The following is a 23,275-nucleotide window of genomic DNA, read 5'->3' as shown; positions in this document are numbered from 1 at the left end:
GTAGCTAAGTTTTCCACGTTTTAACTTTACTGACAGAGGAACTATTTATTATAACTAATAATTGTTGTTGTTGTTGTTTAGCTTGCTTATATGCAGGAAAAAAAATAAATCATTAGCTGCTTATAAGAGCTTAGCATGTTACTTTGTTTAGCAAGCAAGCTTTCCAGTGACCATAACAGATATCATCTATAATACACTTTTCTGGGACTCTTACTTAGTATGGCTATGAACTGAGGCAGTTCTGAACCTGGCTTTCCCTAGAATAAGAGCCAGAGGTGTGGCGCAGTTGATCTTGGAGGAGCTGCTTAGAAAGCCTTTGCCACTGCCAAAGTCTGGGATCATTTATCCAAAGGGCCATATTGGAGGGCTGGATTTGATTTCTTGGTTTCCCTAATTGACAGTACAAATCTCACTTTATCACATGTGCCATGAATTTGTTAGTCTGAAGGAATTAATCAAAATACTGTTTCTGTAAACATTTTTATTGATTCATCATTTCTGAAATCATGCAATTTATGAGTTGGTCCTATTTTGGGTAATAGCAATTACTTAGAAAAGCTGCTAGATAGTTTCTGTCAAGCTTAATTAAATCTTTTCTGCTCAGAGACTGTTTAAAGAGTTTATGAACTGTTGGCTGTTGATACCATATCCCAACTATTACTCATAAAATGGAATCTCTACCAGTAAAAATAACTCAGAGGCATCAGTCCCTCAAATCTGGAAGCCAGTTGACTCCTTTTAGACAAATTCCATATGTCTTATTACCTCATTGCAGCTCAGCATTTGGTCTTGTGTATTATTTATGAGTGAGCTTCACTTTTACAAAACATGTTCTAAATCTTTTTTCCTTTCTTTTCGAGTGTCCCACTCTATTTCTTACTGCCATCTTTTCATAAATTTTAATGATATGAAAAGCACCAAAAGATCAATGGAGAAGCTCAGAGTGGAAGATTTTCTAGGAAATTCTGGTAGAACGCTTATCAAGGGAGAGTTGGGTTTTTTTAAATATTTTTAAAATTTTATTAATTTTAATGAACATTTACAGAGATTTTGGATTTCCATTCATTCATTGTTGCACTATTTTCTCTACATCCCCCCCCCAGTTCATTCCTCTCTCTTTCCCCCCCTTTGAAAATCTGTTTTAATTGTCCCATTGCCACAGTGCTTGTCAAAACCAGGGAGAAAACAAGGGAGAGTTTTGACCCAGTTATGAGCTCTGAGAAAAATCTAGAATTTTAGGAATGCATTTGGTCAGACAGTGTTGGGAATGAGGGAGAATGTTAGGATAAAAATGATTTAGGATGGGATTCTTTATGGATTTAGATTGAGAGAAGTTTAAATGATAGGCTTTAACTTGCCTAAGAGGGAAGAGAAACCAGCCTGAGCAAAGGCAATGAATAAGAATCTTCTCCGTTGGAAACACAGTTGGATGACTATGTAGTTGTTAGATGCCGTCAAGGCAGCTAAGATTCTTAGCAACGCTCTGAACAACAGCTTTGAATCCTACCCTATCCTGTGACAGCCTCACTACCTCTGACACACTTGAGCCCTTTGTTACAGTCACTATGTCAGTCCATCTTGTTGAGGGTCTTCTCTAATGCTGAGAGCCTCCGCCTTTCCAAGCATGATGTCCCTCTCCGAGGACTGTCTCCTTCTAATAACATGCCCAAAGTATTTGAGATGGAATTTCACTATCCTTGCCTTCAAGAAGCTCCCTGGTTTCACTTTCTTCAAGATAGACCCGTTTTTTCTCTTGGCAGTCTGTTGGATATTCAGTGCTCTTCTCCAATGCCACAACTCAAAAAGCATCAATTCTTCTGTCATCCTTAGTCATTGTCCAACTTTCAGATGCATAACAAGCAATTGAGAATGTCATAGCTTGGATTTGGTGCACCTTAGTCTTTAAACTGGCATCTTTGCTCTTTGGTACTCAGGAGAGGTCTCAGACAGTCGATTTCCCCAGTGTAGTTCATCTTCTGATTTCTTGACTTCTGGTACCAATGGTATTGATTGTGGACCAGAGCAAGATTAAATCATTGACAACTTCAATCTTTTCTCCATCTAGCATGATGTTTCCTATTGACCCAGTGATAAGAATACTTGTTTTCTTGGTATTAAGATGTAGTGAAGATTGTTGCCTTTGATCTTCTGCAACAAGCGCTTCAAGTGTTCCTCACTTTCAGCAAGCAGAGCGTGCCATCTGCATAAGGCAAGTTGATAAACCTTCCTCCAGTTCTGGTGCCACATTTCTTTTTTTCTAAAGTCCAGCTTCTCAAATGATTTGTACAGCATACAGAGTGAGTAAGTATGGAGAAATGATACAGCTCTGACACACACCCTTCTTGGTTTTAAACCATGCAGTGCTCTCTTGCTCTGTTTCAGCAACTGCTGCTTGGTCTAGACCCAGGTATCGCATGAGCACAAGTAAGTGTTCTGGGGTTCCCGTTCTTCTCCCTGTCAGCCATTGATGACACTGTATGGGGCCAATTTATGAAGATCTTGGTAATCAGGAATACCTGAAGAACTGTGTTGGTGTTGTTGTTGTGTACCGTAGAGTCAGAACCGACCCATTCCTGACCCTCCCACAGGTTTTCAGAGGCAGTTAATTGCAAAGAGATTTCCCATACTTCTCCTGTGGAGCAGCTGGTGACCTCCAAATACATGCCTTCAGGATTGCAGCAGCACAGCTTCTTGCCAGTAGGCCACCAGAGCTCCCTCAAGAACTATGAGTAAAAGAATAATTTAATGGAAATTCACATTACCATGGAGTTGGAACCAACTCATGATTGATACTCTAGTGTGTTTTCAGGGACCGTAAATTATAACAGAAAGAGACTGAGCATCTTCTCCCTCAGAACCTCTGGTGGATTCAGGCCTTTGGACTAGCAACAAACTCTAAAAGTCCCCCACCAGGGCTCCACCTCATCACTGGGCCAACTGGCAGCACCATGATAGATGGATAAGAGATTGAGGTTGTTAACAATTACAGCTTGCTCAGTTCCACAATCAACACTCTTGGCACCAGCAGTCAGAAGATCAAAATATTAATTGCCTTAGGTAAATCTGCTCTCAGGCACCTCTCCAGAGTACTCTCCAGAGTACTAAAAAGCAATGATGCCAGTCTAAAGACTAAGATATGCGTAATCTAGGCCATGGTATTCGCAATTTCTTGCATGCATCAGTGAGCTGGACAGTGACTAAGTATGACAGAAGAAGAATCGATGCCTTTGAATTGTGATTCTGGAAAAGAGTCTTGAACATTCAGACCACCAAGAAAACAGGTCTGTCTTAGAGAGGGTGAAACCAAGTTTCTCCTTGGAGATTAGGATTTTGAAGCTCCATCTCACATACGTTGGGCACATGGCCAGGCGAGATTGGTCCTTGAAGAAGGCCATCATGCTCAGAAGGGTGGAGGGACAGCACAGGAGAGGAAGACCCCTGTTGAGATGGATTGATATAGTAACTGGGGCAATGGAGGTTGGTGTGTCGGAATCAGTGAGACTGGCTCAGGACAGGGCAGGCTTCCGAGCTGCTGTATGTAGGGTCACTATAGGTCACAGGCGACTGGATGGCACATAACAATAACAACATATCTATCTGTATCTATAAAGAATGTTAATTAGGTAGCATTAGAAAGACTTGGAAGGAAGGAAAGAATTGAAAGGCAGGAAGACCAGTTTCTGTTATAATAATCAAGGGGTAATAGAAATCCCTGATGGGACAAACCATTAAGCACTCAGTTACAGACTGAAAGGTTGGCAGTTAAAATCCACACACTGGCACTTTGGAAAAAATGTCAGAGAGATATTCCTGGCGGGGGTGGGGGTGGGGATCAGCCACTGTAAACCCTATGGAATACAGTTATGCTCTGGCACAAGGGGTCATATGAGTCACAGGCAACTACATTGCAACTGAGTAAGTCATTGGTAATATCACCAGAGAGATACCAGTAGAGTAACAGCAACAGCAGCTACCACTTGCTGGATTCTTATTGTGTGTCAAGCTCTGTGCTAACTGCTTCATACAGATAATATCATCTCACATTCACAGGTACCTTAGGGGATAAGCATTATTAATTAATCCCATTTTGCAGGTGAAGAAAACCAGCCTCAGCCAATTTAATCTCCTCTAAGTGATTGGTACAACAGGAATCTGTACTTAAGTCATCTGATACCTGAGCCCACATGCTACAAGAAGGACACGAGAGAATCTGAAAGATGGCAGGGAGAACCAGTCAAGGTTTATTTTACTTAACAATGTACTGTTAAGGCCCAGTACTTTACCACAGAAGTTTAAAATTTAGCCAGAGAATAAAGTAGTGAAGCAATTCATAAGTCAGAGAAAGATGGCACAGGTCAGCTTCCCTAAGAAGCAGACTTTCTGATTTGACTGCAAGAGGTGGTTCCATCCCATCATACCAGCAGCAGGAGGAGCTCCAAGGGACACAGGTCAGATTCCAAACACAAAGGCAGAAAAGACCAAGTCAATTAGATCGTGTTTTCATTAGAGACAGACGGAGTCTGGAGCCAAGATTCCTGAGACGTACAACAATATGCTGAGTCACTGAAGAGAGGTCTGAGCGGGGCAGAGAAGGGTATGAGATTATTTATCTAGTGTTCATGTACTAGGATACTGGTGCAGGAGAATCAGTATAAAAACATGTCTCTTCTATGAAGGGAGCTCTGGTGACTACTAGTGTTAAGGAATTGCACTATCAACCCAAAGGTATGTGGTTTGAATCCATCACTTGCTCCTTGGATCTAAGATGGGCAGTCTCCTCCCCTGCAATGATCTGCCTCTAAAAACCTCCTGAGGGGTCAGTTATGGTTTAGTTCCAACTCAATGGTACACAACAACAATTCTGTGATGGATGAGGATGGTTTTATATCTAAAATCAGGTGTTTGGTGTGATTTTTTTCAGATCACTGTTTGTTCAGGGCCCAGAGACCTTTGCAGGCAAAACTTCCCTTGTGTTGTTTATGGCTTCATGGAGGTTTATTGAGGAAAGCTATTGGGTACCCCATTTATGAAAGGTAAGGGAAGCAGGAATGGGGAGATGTAATATAAGTCTCAAATCCTAATGTTTATAGCTCTTGGAGCTGAAATCAGCACTCAAGCATTCCAACAGAGGCAATGGGGCTGGGCTTGGGTACCTCTCCATCAATTATTCAGTGAGTAACAGATGCCTCTAGGGCGAGAATGTAACCTTTGGGCCAAGTGGCTTCTCTGTGCTGATGACAGGTCCTGGGGAGAGACTCAGTTTTGAGTCCCCAGCAGCCAACTCGTCCAGGAGCTGAGGTAAAAAAAGGAGACTTGATCCTGAAGGGGATCTGGACACCACAACATAACATCCACTATACCAAAATGTAAGAAAATATTATGTTTGAATTATCTACTCTCTAATATGTAAACAACTTAAGCTACATTTTTTGGAGGGGGAAATGCTTTCTTTTTTAAAGAACAGGTTTGCAAAGGAGGAGACATCCAATAAATCTGTCAATGCATTTTTTTTTTTTTGCAACAGAGTGATGGTCTTAGATCTTAGTGAAAATAATCAATATGGAAGGCATTTGGTATGTGGCTTAATTGAAACACTGTGTTTTTTACCCATTTGGTGTTAATGTGTAAATCCAACACTGTTTTCGCACCTGCCTTCTTTTTCATGATGCCTTGTTCAAGCAGAAGTCTAGTCTGGGTCTCTAGTGCTGGACTAAAGCTGGGGCATGGAGTGCCATCATTGGCCAGGAATTCAAGTCATGTGGTGATGAAGTCATCACCAAGGCCATTAAAGGACCTACCAGACTAGCCTGCAGAGGGGAACATTGTCAGAGTGCTCTGTGACAAATACCCTCCAGGGACTATTTCGTGGATCACAGTGGATCTTAACCAATATTGGACCCACATCCACATCTACATGCACACACAACACATGCCTACCCAGACTTTAGACCCTAGAGAATGTGATTCCTGGTGACTGGAGTGGGAGCCAGACGTCCTTATTTATTTGGTTTTCATTTTGATAGTGACAGAATTAGAGAGAAGGAAGCATTTGCCTCTTTAGTATTTTTTATGTGTACGAGGTTCTGTGATAGAGATGACCTATAACATCATATTCTTCAAACATCACCCTTCTGTGTTTCTAAAGGATCCCACCACCATTAACAGCCTCCCTTCCCTGGCTCGAAAAAGTCAGCAAACAGGGCAGTTAATTCAAAACAAAACCAAACCAACAAGGCTGTGATCTTAATGGAAGTAGAGACTGTCACAACTTTCTCCCATAGAGAGCTGGTGAGTTTGAACTATCAACTTTTGGGTTAGCAGCTGAGTTCTTAAACACTACACCACCAAGAATCTTCTCCTTTGATCTTTAGTCTATCTACCTATCTATCTGTCCCCTGCCCTACATTGTACAGGGTGCTTGAAAATTTGGAGAGAAAGGTTAGAGAAATTCTAGCTCTGGAAAGTCAGTCACTGAAAATCTTGTGGAATACAGTTCTACTCTGACACATACAGGCTTGCCATAAATCAGAATCCCCTCCATAGCAACTGGTGTTGAAGGGTTAGTGTAATGTAAGAACTTTCTGCCATTTTCATTTGTGACTGAGCCCAGAGTTTCCATTTCTGGCACGGGCTTTTCTTGGATCATTGACTTGGTCACCTTCTGCAGGTAGCAAGGGGCCAGCACTTGCTGAAGTCACTTGTCTATAAGCGTCTGAACTTACATAAAATCAGGCCGAACCTCAGCACCTTGGCTGCAAATAACGGCACCTTTACTAGACAAAAGGTACATTGAGCTTTTTGAAGGACCAGTGAATATCAAATAGCTAATAACTTGCTTTCAGAGGAGGCTTGTCAAGTTATAAACCCCAAATCATTGCCGTCAAGTCAGAACCAACTCGTAGATGACCCCTCCGGTGATTTTTCTCAGAGGTTTAAATCACGCAGGAGGAGATTGCCTATCTTTCTCTCAAGGAGAAGCTGGTGGATTCAAGTTTCTTGGCTTTGAGTCGGCAGTGCAACCATCAATCCACTAGGCTACCAAGGCTCCATGGCTAGGTTGTAAGAGGTCCAAAAATCCTAGTCTATGAGGAAAGTCTTCTGGAGCTGGGTTTTCATTAAGAAAAGCTTCAGTGGGCTGTGAATGGTAGAACTATCTTCTTGGAGTTGACATGTGTGTCATAGAGTCAGAGCTGACGCCTAGCTGACCCTCTGGCAGGTTTTCAGAGGCAGATTATCGCACAGGAAGAGATTGCTCATTCTTCTCCCACAGAGCAGCTGGTGACCTCGAACCACGTGCCTTCAGGATTGCAACACAGCTTCTTGCCACAAGGCCACCAAAACTCTCTAATAGGGAATTAGAAGGTTTTTTTTAACTATGCTGCACAAGAGGGCAAAGGGGAAGCAGATTTAGGCTCAGCGTAAAAGAGAGAGTTTCTGTTTATCCAGTGAGTAAGTCATCTACTGCTGGAAAAGTTTATTTATGTGGAAGTTTCAATTGCAGCAATGCCTAGGGTCAAAGGAGACATTCCATTTTGCAGTGAAAAGGGCACTCAAATGGGGTTTTCAAGCAGACTCTTTACTCATTGTTTAGGTAACTGTCATCATGTGTGTGGCCAAACACGCATTCACTGAGCTCCTTCTGGGTTCCTGATTGTGCCTTACTTATTTATGTGAAAGTTGGAGAATGAATCAAAAAGAACAAAGAAGAGCTGATGCCTTTGAATTGTGATGTTGCAGATGAGTATTGAATAGCCCACGAACTGCCAGAAGAACAAACAAATCTGTCTTGGAGGAAATGGAACCCGGGTGCTCCTTAGAGGCAAGGAGGGTGAAACTGCATCTCAAATGCTTTGGGCATGTGGTCTGGAGGGGCCAGACCTTGGAGAAGACATCATGCTGGGAGAGGTGGAGGGTCAACAAAAGCTAGAAAGCCCTTCAAGTAGAAAAATCGGCACAGTGACTACAGTCATGAACTTGAGCACGGCACAGACTGTGAGGGTGCTGCAGGACAGCGCAGGGTCCAGATCTCCCGTTTATAGGGTTGCTGCATGTCATGATCAACTTGACAGCACCTAACAACAACGTTTTATGTGTGCTGCCTCCTTTATGCTGTCTGTGCGTTATCTGTGTCCACATTTATGTCCAATATGAAGATACCAGAGTTTAGAAGTAACTTACCTAAGGTCACATAACAATTTAGCTTTAGTAGTGAAAAACCAATACGTCTTTCTTGAGCATGATGACAATAGCAACTTGAAAGCTTTAATACGAACTTTAAAAGGCAGTGAATTTGTTTAACAGGGGAGAGGCTACTCAGATAAAAAGGGTGAGAACAGTCACACAACTTGAAAATGTATTAATATCATTAAGTGGTTCTTGTAGAAACTATTGAAAAGAGATATAGTCTTGATGTATATATACACTCAACAACCACAACAACATAAAGTCCTACAAAGAACAATTTTATAAATCCTAATTCAGAAGGTCTGGGATGGGGTACAATATTTGTCATTTGAAAATAAGCCCCCAGCTGACCTACAGGCAACATTGAGATCAAAGAACATCTGTGATCTTGAGAAAGTCATTCCAGAGTCTTTCCTTTATGAATTGGATGACTCCGTTTCCCGGAGAGAAAACTGCGAGCAAGCAGGAGGGGCGCTCTGCAGCCCAGGCAGGCTTGGGGAGCCTTGTGTTGACTCAGAGCTGCTGCTTGTCCTGTTGAGGCTGTAGCCAAATTTCCCCGGGACACTGGGAGAATGGCGCTGGCAGTGACAGAAACATACTACTCATCTGGTCATTTGATGAATATTTATGAAGTGCCTATAGTGAGCTGGAGACAGTTCTAGGCACTTGAAATACAAAGATAAACAAGGCACTTTTATAATCGGGTGGAGGGAGTCTAAACCATAACAGTGGTCACGGGCCTTAGTTATGAGTCTAACTCACAGTTTTCCTGGCCCGATCCCTTCAAACACTCTGACCTTTCTCACTCTGTCACCCTCTATGTCCAATCTGTCACCAGGTTGGCTCAATATGAATAAACAATGTGGTAGAACTGCCAGAAACCTAATGCATGGATAGATGTGTCCTGAACTCGCAGGGTAGCGGCCCTGCTCTCTGTGCCCAGTTAGCCCTCACTTGGACAACGGCCTTCAGTTCTCTGGGCTCTGTCTCAGCGGGCACTGTGACAAGCTGGTACTTGTCCAGGGGAGAATAGCCAGAGAGGAGCGGAGACCTGAGCCCTGTTGCATCAAGCACTTTTGAGAGAACTGGCAGCATCAATCCGGCTTTGAGACAGGAGACCCCAAAGACATTTCCGGCTATCACTCTGCTTGGATGCCCCCTCAGTGCTCCTTAAAAAGACAGCACAGTCTTTCAGGCCACTCTCACATGTCACCATCCCTGACTATCCAAGATAATGCAGCTTTCTCACACACTCATCAGTCTTTCATTACTCATTGAATGTCTTCTTAACTCCTAAGTACCCTGGTGGTTCAGTGGTTAAGCCCTTAGCTTCCAACCAAAAGGTTGGCAGTTCAAACCCACCAGCCACTTCATGGGATAAAGATGTAACAATCTGCTTTTGCAAAGATCACAGTCATGGAACTGTTGTACTATGATTCATAGGGCCACGGAAACAACTTGACAGCAATCAGATATCTGACATCATCTTTGTTCCTTCTTTTCTCATGAGAATAAGGGCCATATATGCCTTGTTCATGATTTCCCAGTGTCCAACACACTTTTGTTAGGCACACTGTTAAAATCCAAGATAGTTCTGGACAAGAACTGATAAATGCTTCAACATTGAAGCATTATTTACAATGGCTAAAATGTGGAAACAACCCATGTGTCTATCACAGATGAATGGATAAACAAAAGTATGTATATACAAAGGAATTTTAATCAGCCATAAAGAGAAATTAAGTCTTCTTACATACTGCCACATAGCTGAACCTTGAAAATCTTACATTAAATGAAATAAGCCAGGCACAGCAGGATAAATACTATATGATTCCCCTGGTATGAAATACCTGGAGGAAGCAACTGCATAAAGACAGACAGAAAGTAGATGAGTAGTTATCAGACACTGGAAAAATTGAATTTCTTTAGAGTTGAGTTTCAATTCTGGTTTCTTTAGGGTATATTGCCAGTAATGCAATTGCTGGGTCAAATGGTATTTCTATTTCCAGCTTTTTGAGAAAGCACCTTATTACCTTCCATAGTGGTTGCACCATTTTATACTCCCACCAACAATGAATAATGGTTCCAGTTTCTTCACAACCTCGCCAGCATTTGTTTGCTGCTCTGTTGAACTTTGCTGTTGTTACTAGGGTGAGATGATATCTCATAGTTGTTTTGATTTACATCTCTCTTAGAGCTAGGGATTTTGAACATTTCTTCATATGTTTGTTCTCCCTCTGAAACCAACTCAAAGTGGATCAAGGACCTACAACTAAAACCAAGGACTATAATCTTCATCAGAGAAAAGCTGGGAAGAACTCTAGAAGCCCGAACCCCCAATATGAACAGTCTTCCAAGCATCCTGAAAAACCTGCAGCCAGGAGAGAATAAAATAGATGAATGGGGGGGCTATCACGGGGCACAGATCTGGTGATGGTGAAAGTACCATGGAGTAGAATGATAGTGGTGTGTTGATAACTGAAGGAAATTGGTGTGCTAACCAAGACCTTCATTGACCAAGGGAAGCTGATCCCAGACAATGTCATGACACATGACATGACCTGAAGCATTTTAATCAGTGTAGCTGGCTGTTGGATGGCTTTCCAAGGATGCTTACCCAGGCGAAAGCCCTGGACAGAGTCTACTAGCTGGACACAGTTATTAACCTGAATGTGCCCTTTGAGGTCATGAAACAGTGCCTCACAGCCTGCTGGATTCACCTGGCCAGTGTTCGTGTCTACAACATCGAGTTCGACCCTCCCAAGACTGTGGGCCTGGACAACGTGACTGGGAAGCCACTTGTCCAGCGCACAGATGACAGGCCAGAGACGGTCATCAAGAGGCTGAAGGCATATGACGCTGAGACGGAGCTGGTCCTCCAGTACTACCAGAGAAAAGGATTGTTGAAAACATTTTCCAGAACAGAAACCATTAAGATCTGCCCCCACATATATGCTTTCCTGCAAATGGAAGTTCCAGAGTCCTCAGGTACCCCATGAGGAAGGCGCGTGTCTTGTGAGGGGAGCAGAACTCCTCTTCAGATGCCAGCATGAATGAATTCTTGGAAAACACAGTTGTTGTTTCTACTGGCTTTATCCTAGATACAAGCATATGTGCCATATGAGTCTGACACTAAGATTTACCTTTTGAAATGGTCTCCTGTGTTTCCTTCCATTACCTTTTATGGGTGTACAATTCTAAAACATCAGTGATGTCTTAATCTTAAAAAATTTTTTTGCTAGAAATTAAAAGAGCAATTAATAGTAATCTGATTTTTTTTATCAATAAGATTAGTTAGTTGTTTTAAAGTTTCCACCATTTTTCTGGGAAAAATGAAAAGCAAACATGATAGTGATTTGAAGTGATTTGAGCAGACTTTCTCATCAAAGGTATATGCATAGACTGATGGCAAAAAGATTTCTAAGCACTGTACGATGTAGTTTCATGAGGGTCTCGGACATTAAAAAAAAATAAATCCAAATGGGTTTAGAGACCACATGCAGAATGCATATTCACTGTTGCTTTCAACTAAGAAACTTACATACCAACCATATATACTCTTATTTACTTTTTTAATTATACCATCCATTTACTGAGAATTTTTCTATTTGCCATAAAAACATATGTAACATTTAGGGCAATCCTTACTATAGTGACTGGTTCTCTTTGGAAAAACACTTGTGCACTGAAGAGAGAATTTATTTAGAATTTATTTAGTTGGGGAATGCCAAAGTTGAGTTCTCTTCAGTAGAAAATGGAAGTTTAATGTTTTCAGATTTTACTTAGGTTAAGAGATGTGTGTATTAGGATCCCTTTGCCATTGAGATGTTCTGTTTTGATGTTAAACAAAAGGGTAAAGCAAGCCTGTGGCTTAGGTAACATACAGTACAGATGGCACGTACCCAGGACAGTTCCCATGAGTTACAAGCATCCTTAGTGGGTGGAGCAGTGAGATGTCTTTATGTGTCACATCAAAAGGACCAGCAGGGCCAAGACTTGCTGATGTCCACCGTTCTACCGGGAAGTTCCCCTCAGCAGCCATTTTCATGTCACTATTTCAGAATCCTGGGGAGGAGGACCTGAGGACACCTGGTATGTGCTGTGCTGTAAGTGGAATTATTGATCTTACTGTTGAATCTGACTTTTGGTAACCCTGTAAGAGAAAAAGGAGAACTTCCCCGTGGGGCTCCCGAGGCTGTCAAGGCTTCCAGAAGTAGTCTGACATATTTTTCTCTTCTAAAGGTTTGACCCACTGGCCTTTCCTTAAGCAGGAGAGTGCTTAATGTCACTGCACCACCAGGGATTTTCCCCTTCCTTACATGGTGCTAAATAATCTCAAAAAAGGCCCTGCAGAACCATCTGAAAATCTGACCTAGGCATGTAATATACAAATGCTTGAAAGTGGTTCTTCTGTGTTTTGTAGTGAGAGGGATGGGACTTTACTTTTCTTCTATTTTTTTTTTCCCATTCATTACTGGTCTTTCAAAAAGATTAGTACTTTTAAAAGTACTGAGGCTTTTAAAAAGGATTACAGTACGTGTTTCATTCTTTACAAAGCTTTCTATAATGCCTTATTTGAATATTATATACTTTCCGAAAATAGCTGGTACTTTTACACTTATAAACTACCACTAGGTTACGTAAAATGTATTAATCTTTATTCTAATAAAAGTGAATTCCAGAACTGTGACAAAAAATAGATGAATGGGACCTTCTAAGAATTAGATCCCTATGCACATCAAAAAACCTTTCCAACGGGGTACAAAGGAAAGCCAGACTAGGGGGAAAGTATTTGGGAATGACATGCCTGATAAGGGACTCATATCTAAAATTTATAGAATGCTTCAGCATCTCAACAAGATAAACAACCCAGTTGCAAAATGGATATGAACAGACCCTTCACCAAAATAGCTGTGTTTCTGAAAGAAGACCAGCATATGAGATGCTCTAGGGTTGGAAAGAACAAAGAACATCACTGCAGAATGTCCTGAAAGGATGGTGCAACAAGTTAAGGGATGGTGCAACAAATTAAGGCTGGTGAGATAGGCAGTGTCGATGCCCATGACTATGTTGACAGAATAAGAACTTTCAAACATTTCTAAACCACTTGGTACCAGCAGCCAAGAAATAAAAAGATAAATTGCAATGGGAAAGTTTGATATCAGGAACATCTCCAGAGTACTGAAGAGCAATGATATCAATATGGAGACTAAGGTGTACCTGATCCAGGCCATGGTCTTTTCCATTACATACTATGCATCAGAAAGCTGGAAATGACTAGAGATGAAGGAAGGATAATTGATACCTTTGAGCTGTGGTGTTGGAGAAGAGTATTGAATATACCATGAACTGCTAAGAGAATGAACAAGTTTGTCCTGGAAAGGATGAAACTAGGATGCTCCTTGGAAACAAGGATACTTTGGGTGTGTTGCAAGGAAGGACCAGTGTTTGGAAAGGGACATCATGCTTAGAAGGGGGAAGGGACAGTGCAATAGAGGAAGACCCTAGATGAGATGGATTGATTCAGTGACTGGGAAGATGGGGGTAGGTGTGTCAGAGACAATAAGATTGGCTCAGGATAGAGCAGGTTTTAAAGTCATTGTACATAAGGTTGTGATGAGTTGCAGGCGACTTGATGGCACATAACAACAGCAATTACATTGGAAAGCCTTTAAATACTTTTAAATAGATTTAAGAGATTATATCAATGGGGTGGGAAGCCTTTATTTATAAAGGTGGACAAAGCAGTGTATAAAGGAAAACAAAAGCAGTTCAAGTCAACCAGCTGCTCCTTGGAAGAGAGATGGTCCTTTCTCCGTAAAGATTTACAGCCTCAGAAACCTGATGGAAGGCCCCTGTGGATGGTCCTGCGTAGCACTGTCAAAAAAACCTCTCTCGGCAGTAATGGAAATATTCTGCTTTGGTACACTCTGTGATGATGGAGGACAGTTCTCAACTAGGGGAGACTTTGGCCCACAGTAGACTTTTGGAAATAATGAGGGATATATTTGGTTGCCACAATGAGGGAGGGATGCTAGAGGCCTGAGATGCTGCTCAGCATCCTACAAGGCACAGGAAAATCCTGATAGTGGGGAATTCATTGTTCTAACACGGAGCTTTGGGGATATAATCCATAGGGATTCGCACTGCCCATCCAAAGGTTCAAATCCACCAGTGGCAATGAGGGAGAATTTATCTGCTTGATCAGTTCTCCAAAATATCAATGTTTAAAACCAACACTAAGAGACCTGTTGTTGTTGTTGTTAAGTGCCGTCGAGTCTCAGGCAACTCATAGCAACCCTATGAAGGAGAGTCCTCAACGTTTGTGTGTCTCTCATCTTTTCTCCAGGTTCATAGGGTTTCCGGAGGCAAGCTATTGCAGAAGTGGAGGCCACTCCTCCTTCCAGGCTTGTTTTAATCGGGGAGCTCCACCCCCACTCTCTGTCCGCATTGGGTAACCAGCAATTAACGCATTTGATACATCAGTGTCACAGTGTTCAACTTCACAGCAACCACAAGTGACCGCTGTACAGCAACTTGTATACCAGGGCTATACGACGTAGAGGAATGTCTGAACAAAAACAATAAATGTGTGTGGAGCTACATGCTAGTGCATTCAAACAGCCTGATATCTCCAAAGGGTTCCTCAAGGTTTCAAGAGGCCCTATGGAAAGTGGCCCCTTTATTCTTACAGGCCCCTTTATTACTAGAGGGTACACTGGCAGCCTAAACCATAGGGAACTACATGGCTAATCCCCAGGGAGGATGTAGCTGGCAGTTCAAATCCACTAGAAGCTGCAAGGGAGAAAGATGGGCAATCTTCTCCTGTATGATTACAGCCTCAGAAACCCAGGGAAGATGAGCGTTGAGTCAGTTCTGATTCCACGGCAGTAAGTTTTTTCTTTCCTATACCATTATTATCTCTTTGGAAACGATGAAACAGTGTCCGTGATGTCCTTTGCCTGCGGGTTTCATGCCTGAAGAGGTGAGAAGCAGGCCTTTCCTGTCTACACGGGAAGGAGCCGGGCTCGCGTTCTCTTGCACACAGTCATGCTCGGTGCGCTCACACCTCTTTAATTATGTAAAGTTCTCGAGAGCATGACAAGAAACAAGAACCCTGAAATTGAGGGCAAAATATAAACAAATGTTTTGGCCGGTGCACTGCACATTTTTTAATCACAAAACTGTGTTTGCAGAGTGCGCCGAAGCCTGCCGAGAATGGCTCAAATTAGGGATCAAAGGCAGTGCCGTGACGGGACAGAGAGGGGCTCAGTGCCAAGCTGACATGGCCCTTCCCCTCCCTCAAACATCCATGTGGTCATCCTTCTGCTGAAGAAGAGCCTGTGTGAGGCACCAGTTAAAACAGCAAGTATTGATTAAAGGAAGGGTCTTTTGTTTGTTTTCTTTTTTATTGGGGAAAGCTTTAGAATGTGGTTAGATAGCAACAGCTTTTAAGAAAAAGTGATTGAGATGCAGTTTACAAAGACCTAAGTTTGATGTTTGGAAAGTGGAAGATGTCCAGAGATTCCAACTTGAGGGGGACGAGGAGAGCTAGCCATGAGGGTGGGAAAGCCCTCTCAGAGCACACAAGTCACCCTTGGCCATGAGGGCTTGATGGTACAAAGGAGTCTCTCCGGCCCCCAGCACCCACCCATCACTGCTTTATGGGACACAGCAGACAGGAATATACACCCCTGAGAGCTGAGGCTGCAATCGACAGTCCTTGAATGAGAAACAGTACAGAAAGATTGCTGCAGCAGCTGCCTTTAGGATGGGTTTTCATTGGATGGCCAGGGAAGTAGATAGGTAGAGACACTCAGGGGGAGGCTCATCCCACAGTTGAGGTGTGAGATTGGGCTGAAGTGAGAAAATGGGAAAGCTACAAAGGTTACCCCAAAGGTAGGTGGCTTAGATCCACCAGATGCTCCTCAGGAGAAATATGGGCAATCTCCTCCTGTGCTTTCAGTCTCAGGAAACCCTCCTGGAGTGTCAGCAGTAACTTGATTTCAACTCAGTGACACTTCACAACACAAAGGTTACATAATATTAATGAAGTTCTGAGAATCATTTGAGGTAGCGTCTAGGGCTCAGCCTCTCAGACGTGAAAGTATGGACAAATCAACCACCTGGGGACCTTGTTGGCATGCAGATTCTTGTACTGGTAGCTCTAAGGAGATGGTGAGAGCTTGCCTTTCTAACATATATGATGGGGGTGCTGCTATCTGTCACATGCAAGACCACACTTGGAGTAACAAGGCAACCCTTTGTAACAGAGCAGAACTTCCATGTAGAGTTTTCTTGGCTGTACCCTTTATGGGAGCAGATCACCATCAGGGCGTACTATGTTGGGTGAAACATCTCAGTTATATAAGGATAAATACTGCATTAAACTACTATGGTGAAAATAGATGGATAACTGAATAGGAAATGTATAAATGTTCAAAAGGAGAAGGTGAAGGAGAGAATGGGCACGGGAAAAGAGGAAGGGGGAAGAGGACAGAAAGAGAAGAAGGGAAAAATCACTGGGATCGCAGGGAAAAAAATCACTGGGATCGCAGAGTTTGGTGGGTGGGGAAAGGTGAAGGAATGGGAAATGCTCAGTGGGGACTTAATTATAGAAAATGTATATGAAAGATTAAAACATAAAGTTGTTGTGGTGGTGTTGTTGAGTACCATTGAGTTGGAACTGACCCATAACTGACCCTCCGGTGGGTTTTCAGAGGCTGTTAATCGCACGGGAGGAGATTGACCACCTTCTCCTGCAGTACATGAATGGGGGGGGGGGTGGAATCCCAAAGGAATTGGCTAGAGTGAAGTGTGGGCGAGAGGAGAGGAAGGGAGGAAAATATGTTATCAATGAATGGATAAAACCCCTAATCTTTCTGTAAACTTTCACTAAAATCACCATTTTTAAAAGGGGCAAGAGGAAAAGAGCAAGAGAAGGAGGACAGAAACTGCTCATGATCCACAAAGCCTAAAACGTTTACTACCAGGGCGTTTGTTGTTGTTGTTTGATGCCGTCAAGTCATAGACGACTCATAGCGACCCTATGAGCGAACGGCCTGAGCACTGTTCGTACATAGAGTTTTCAGAGGCAAGCCATTTTGGAAGTGGATGCTGCTCCTGATTCCAGCCAGGGCGTTTACAGGAAGAAAAATCTAATCCCTGTAGGATTCGCATTATCCAATGTGGTAGCCCACTAGAAAGAGGATCCTTCTGAGACAGGGTTTGTGCGACCTAGACTGGTGGACGTCCACCCTAGCTGCATAGTCAGATCACCTGAGAAGCACTGGACAGGTCTGCACCCGACCACATCAGGTCAGACCCTAGGGATAGGGTCAGGGCTGCAGTACTTGCTAATGCTATAAAATGACACTGTACACGACCAGGGTTAAGACAGAGAGAACTCTGAGGAGACAGAACTATGTCATGACCTTCACCAAAGGAGTAAGAGGGGAGTGGGAGGGAATAGTTTGGTCAAACCTCAGAGGGTTAAAATGCACAACCACCGTGTTATTTTTGTTGGTAGGTGACAACAAGGTGGCTCCAATTCATAGTGTCTGATCTAGTCTGTGCTGTCTTCACACTGCTTTTAAACCTACTGCCATAGTCATTGTGCCAGTCCACCTTGAAGATCTTCCTTTCTTATACTGACCTTCTATTATTCAAGAATGATACTCTTCTCCACAGGCTGCTCCCGCCCCCCAGTTATGTGCTCAAAGTGGGTGAGACGTAGTTTTACCATCCTTACTTCTAAGAACAATCTGGCTTCACTTCTTCTAAGACAGTTTTGTTTGTCCTTTTAGCAGCCCATAGTGTATATTTCATAATCTTTGCCAACACAGTTCAAAGGTATCAGTTCTTATTTGCCCTTCCTAATTTATTGTCCAACTTTCACATGCACGTGAAACAATTGAAGATACCATGGCTAGAGGCAGCAATAATTTAGTCTTCCTGTCTTTTAAAGTGCCCAAAGCAAGGATGTTACAAATACCATGTGACCTAGCAAGTCTACTCCTAGACATATCCTCAAAGAATTGAAAACTGGTATACAAGTGTCCATTGTCGTTTCACTCACAGTGCCAAAATGTAAAAATAATCCCAAGTGTCCCAGTGTTCATCAGTAGATGAATGTAGTAGAAAAATGTTATATGTATGTTTATGGATAGACAGATAATAGATTTACAGAGAGAGAGAGAGACAGAAAGTGTGTGTACACGCTGGTGGCCTAGTGGTAAGAAGCTGTGCTGCAATCCTAAAAACATGAGTTTTGAGTCCACCAGCTGCTCCATGTGGGAAGGATAGTTAGTCTCCTCCTGTGCGATTTACTACCTCTGAAAACCTGCTGGAAGGTCAACTACGAGTTGGTCACATAACAACAACATTAAATATATGTGTGTTTAAAAAAAATGTATGTATGATATGTGTGTGTGGCTAGATAGATAGATAGATATACATAGATATATAGTAGTTGTTATTGTTGTTGTGTACTGTAGAGTTGGAACCAACCATAGCTGACCAACCCTCTGGCAGGTTTTCAGAGGCAGTTAATTGCATAGGAGGAGATTGCCCATCTTTCTCCCACGGAGCATCTGGTGGCCTCGAACCATGTTCCTTTGGGATTGCAGCACAGATTCTTGCCACTAGGACATCAGAATTTTTTTTCAATTGCTTCATGTGCATATGCAAATTAGACAATGAATATATACCTACCTGGTAGCATATTGTTTCATAACATATTGTAACATAATATATCAGAATGCTATCCAAAAGGATGGTGGCTCGAATCTATCAGTCACTCTCTGGGAGAAAGATGAGAAAGAATCTCACAGAAAGTCACTGTTAGTTGGAATTCACTCTGCTGAATTTGAGTTTTGGTACATATATACTAAATATAATATTATTTAACCATTGAAAGGTTTGAAGTACTAATATGTGCTGCAGAATGAACAAACCTCAGAAACATTATGTTAAATGACAGAAGCCAGACACAAGAGACCATATATTATGAAATTCTATTGATGTGATATATCCAGCATATATTCTCTAGAGACTGAAACCAGAGTTACTGGGGATTGGGAGGGTAGGAAGACCAGGAATGAGTACAGGCTTTCATTTGAGGTGATGAAATGTTTTGGAGATTCAGATGACAATAGCACATCATGAATTTGCTAATGTCTCTGAGCTGCTCATTTAAAAATGGTTAATTTTGTTGAAGGGATTACAACTAATATCCTGAAACAACAACAAAATATATAAACATTGTTGAATGGGAAACAAACTTGCTTTGTAAACTGTCACCCAAACCACAATCAAGATGTTGCACACTAAGTACAAAATTGTTTCACTTCTGTTAAAAGAAAACCACAAAACAAAATTGTTTACCATTGTCCTGTGAATATCAAGGGGCTTAGGGGCACCGACCTCCCACACAATCAAATAATGATATAATTTATGGTTAGCCCTTGAACAACATAATTGGAATCTGACAGGCCCACTAAGAGGCAGAATTTTTTCCCTTTTTTTAATTACAGTGAGCTTGAATGTTGAGCATATACAATAAATTATATACAGATTTGGGAGGTGGATACCTCTAAGCCCCTAAGTTGTTCAGAGGTCACCTGTACTGGAGAAAGGAACTGCTGGTTAGCATCTGTTTTAAGCAGAGACCTGTTAACATTTGTGCTCACTACAATAGCAACAGGAAAATAATCCATATGTAAATGAGGCCATGAAGTTCAAATTTATGCCATTCAAGGATTAACTCTATTCATATACTGTTGGTGGGAATGTAAAATGGTGAAACCACTATGGAAAGCAGTTTGGTGCCCCCTTAGAAAGATTCAGCTATCCTGGTAATATGATGCCAGAGAAATAAGAACTGCAGCACAGACTGACATGCTGACACCCATGTTTATTGCAACACTATTTACAATCGCAAAAACATGGAAACGACCCAAGTATCCATCAACAGATTGGTGGCTAAGGAAACTGTGAAACTTTCACACAAGGGGGTGTCATATATCATTGAAAAAAATTAGGAAGAATTTGTGAAATATGGCACAACAAGGATAGAACTAGAGCAAACTACCCTGAGTGACGTAAGTCAGTCATAAGAGGATAATTATAAGACTGTCAATATAAAAAGCTAAGAAACCGTTTACACACAGAATTAACCTTGGAGGATTAACGGAGAGGAGAATTGAGAAAGGAGCAAAAGAAAATATTTTGTAAAGAATCAGTTGTATTTGTCTCTTTCTCTTGCTCTCACGTACTCTTGCTCTCTTGCTTACTCCCTCTCTCTACACAAATAGACACACACACACACACTTTTGGAAAACAGGAAAGGAACCCATCAAAGCAACATTACTGATTACCTCTGGAAAGAAGGAGAAAGGGGAGAGACTGATGTGAAGAGAACTGTCACCTTTTAGTCAATAAAGTTCTGTGCTGGTCTTTTGTTTTAAAAATAGTTAATATTGTTAGCTGACTTTTACTCCATTTAGAAAAGGAGAAAGAGAAGAACAGAGGCTCTGGGCCATCTCAGTGTCATTAGCAGAGTCAGTAAAGAAAGACTAAGAATGATTAACAATCTAAGTTCATATTTTTCCCCTTAGAGGTTGATAGAAAAACCCTCAAATGAAGATGATTTAAGTTCTTGTCTTCTGGTGTAGCAGGAAGGGAGTTGCTAAAGACTGGCTAACCCCCCCTCAGCTACATTGTGAGAGTCAAGGAACCCTGAAGAGGTAGAAAATATCTTGATGATTTTTAAAAAAGGAGAGTCGGTGGAGTCTTTGGTACCTAAATGGAAAAAGGAAATCTAAATAGACCAGGCAGGAAGCAGCCCTGAGGCCTTACTAACCAGTCCTTCCTGGGGCCTTGTTCTCGGGTAGCTAAGGGAAAGGACGTTGCTTCAGCAGCGGCTCTCGGGGGTGGAGGACCTGTGTGAAAGCTCAGTGCCAACAAGCCAGAAGTGACTCATTGCTCAGGCTCCTGTGGATTTCTAAGGCTGTCGGTCGCACAGGAGGAGATTGCCCATCTTTCTCCTGAGACGCTGGTGGATTCAAACCCCCAGAGAGGCTAAGCCTTTGGGTTAGCAGAGAAGCTCTTCATGAGCTCCACCAGAAGCTCAACCAGAACTCCCCCAAGACCTGTGCTAAAAGGGGAAGAAAAGCAATGATATGCTTTCATTTCTGGGGTTTGGTGGAGGCTGCCTCAATCATCTCACCCAGCGCCCCAAGCTAGAACATTTTGAGGTGCTTTGAACTCTTCTGCCCTTTTAGGAAAATCTGGAGAATAAGATTTGGAGTTACTAGCTGAGGGATTCTAGAGGAGTTTCTTACCCTTTCTTGGTTTAAATTTTGTCATCTGTAAATTGGGTAGACTAAATTATACATGTCTCCATACATAGAGCTGACGGAAGAACTGAATGAGATAATCCATGGAAATCAGTGAGCACTGAGCTCATTAAATGTTGTTGTGTTGTTATGTGCCATCGAGTCGCCTGTAACTCAGAGTGACCTTGTGTATACTAGCTCTGAATCCTGCCCTATCCTGGGCCAGTCTCACTGACTCCAGCACACCTTTCTGTCAATCCATCTCATTCAGGATCTTCCTCTCCTGCGTTGTCCTGCACTCTTCTAAGCATGATGTCCTTCTCCAAGGACTGGTTCCTCCTGGCCACATTCCCAAAGCATGTGAGATGGAGCTTCAAAATCCTTGCCTCCAGGGAGCAGCCTGGTTTCATGCTTAATGTTAAGTTACTATTGTTGTTTATTATTCTTTGACACCAGCATGCAGTTGGCAAAAGTCCTGCTGTCTGTTCTTAGAAATGGCTTTTGGCGATCAGGGGATTGCAGCTCTGCTGGCATTGCCTGAGTTTTGGCTTTCTTCATCTGTCACCTGGGTTTGTGCAGTTATCTCCTAGCCAAACCCTCTGTTACTGGTCACCACCCTGCACGTTTGCCCACTCAGTACCCAACAAGAGTTCTGAATCTCTTCAAAGATAGTATGGCCATTGACATGGCCAGTTGATATCTTTTCAAAGTTAATGTGGCCTTTCCTCCTCTGATGATGTTATCCAAGATTGCTTGCAACCAACAGGATGAAGTTAGAAGCCATCTCCCCAGACCCTACCTATTTGGCTACTCTGTGGGTCCCCAGTGTGTTGGACTTTCCAGCCTTGCTCCCCACCACCTGAGTGTGTTGACTGGCCTCCCCTGTTTGTGTTTTAAATGTCTATGTATTTTCAAGTTACTTTAGTTAACTGTTGGTCCAATGAAGACCCCTGTCCACAGTTTATAGGTCTTGGACTGAGGTGTTGGACATTTTCTTTACTGTTATGTTTTAAATAAAACATTTTGTTTGCCTAGCTATTGCTACGAATAATTTGAAAGCATGGCCTGGTCCTGATTAATTTCTTTTCTGCATTTCATATAGGGTCTTGTTTATTTATTAATAAGATTAAACAAACAGCTTACATGTGAAATTTCCTCCCAAGGACACAGAGGCTGCTGATAAAGGCTAATTCATGAAGTGAAGGAAATTCAGATGGAAGTTCTTTATGCTCTTATATGAGCCTGTTGCTACAATAAGACCCCTGATTGCTATGATAGAGCTTGTTGGAGATAGTTATTTTATTACTGGTCTCCCCAGTTCGTCTCCTACCAGACAGCTTGTTGGGGGTTTAGGATGGTGGGACAGGAAAGAATAGAGGGAAATGAAGGGGAGCAGTGACTAAAAGACAAACTCCTACAAAATCAACTTCATATATGGATTATATGAAGGTATAACAAGAAGGTACTGCCCACCTTGTATTATGTCATTGCCCCAAGCGTTTGCTGCATTGTCTCATTCTTGTAGTAAGACAGCTACAACCTCCTGAATAGAAAATGACCAGTCCCACCGTCCAAGAGAATGCCCATGAGGGTGAGGGCGAGGGTAAAGAGGGAAGTACAGCCACTTGAAAATAAAGAACAAGATTTTGTATTTTTTTAGTTGAGATTTTAATGAAAGTTTATAGAGAACTTGGATTTCCATTCATTCATTGTTGCACATTTTCCTCCCTGCCCACCCCTGACCCTGTTCACTT

The 23,275-nt window shown here is 42.3% G+C and overlaps 1 protein-coding gene and 1 pseudogene across 2 annotated transcripts in view; both read left to right on the top strand.

Moving 5' to 3' along the window:
* Positions 1 to 23,275, top strand: part of THSD4 (thrombospondin, type I, domain containing 4) — an 868,930-nt gene that overhangs the window by 647,588 nt on the left and 198,067 nt on the right. The gene's annotated exons all lie outside the window — the stretch shown is intronic.
* Positions 8,757 to 11,183, top strand: LOC102852632 (annotated as a pseudogene).

The sequence above is a fragment of the Elephantulus edwardii genome, unplaced genomic scaffold, assembly GCF_000299155.1.
Source record: "Elephantulus edwardii isolate Elephantulus edwardi_28Jun2011 unplaced genomic scaffold, EleEdw1.0 scaffold00066, whole genome shotgun sequence".
NCBI lineage: Eukaryota > Metazoa > Chordata > Mammalia > Macroscelidea > Macroscelididae > Elephantulus > Elephantulus edwardii.
This window is presented reverse-complemented; position numbering and strand designations above follow the sequence as displayed.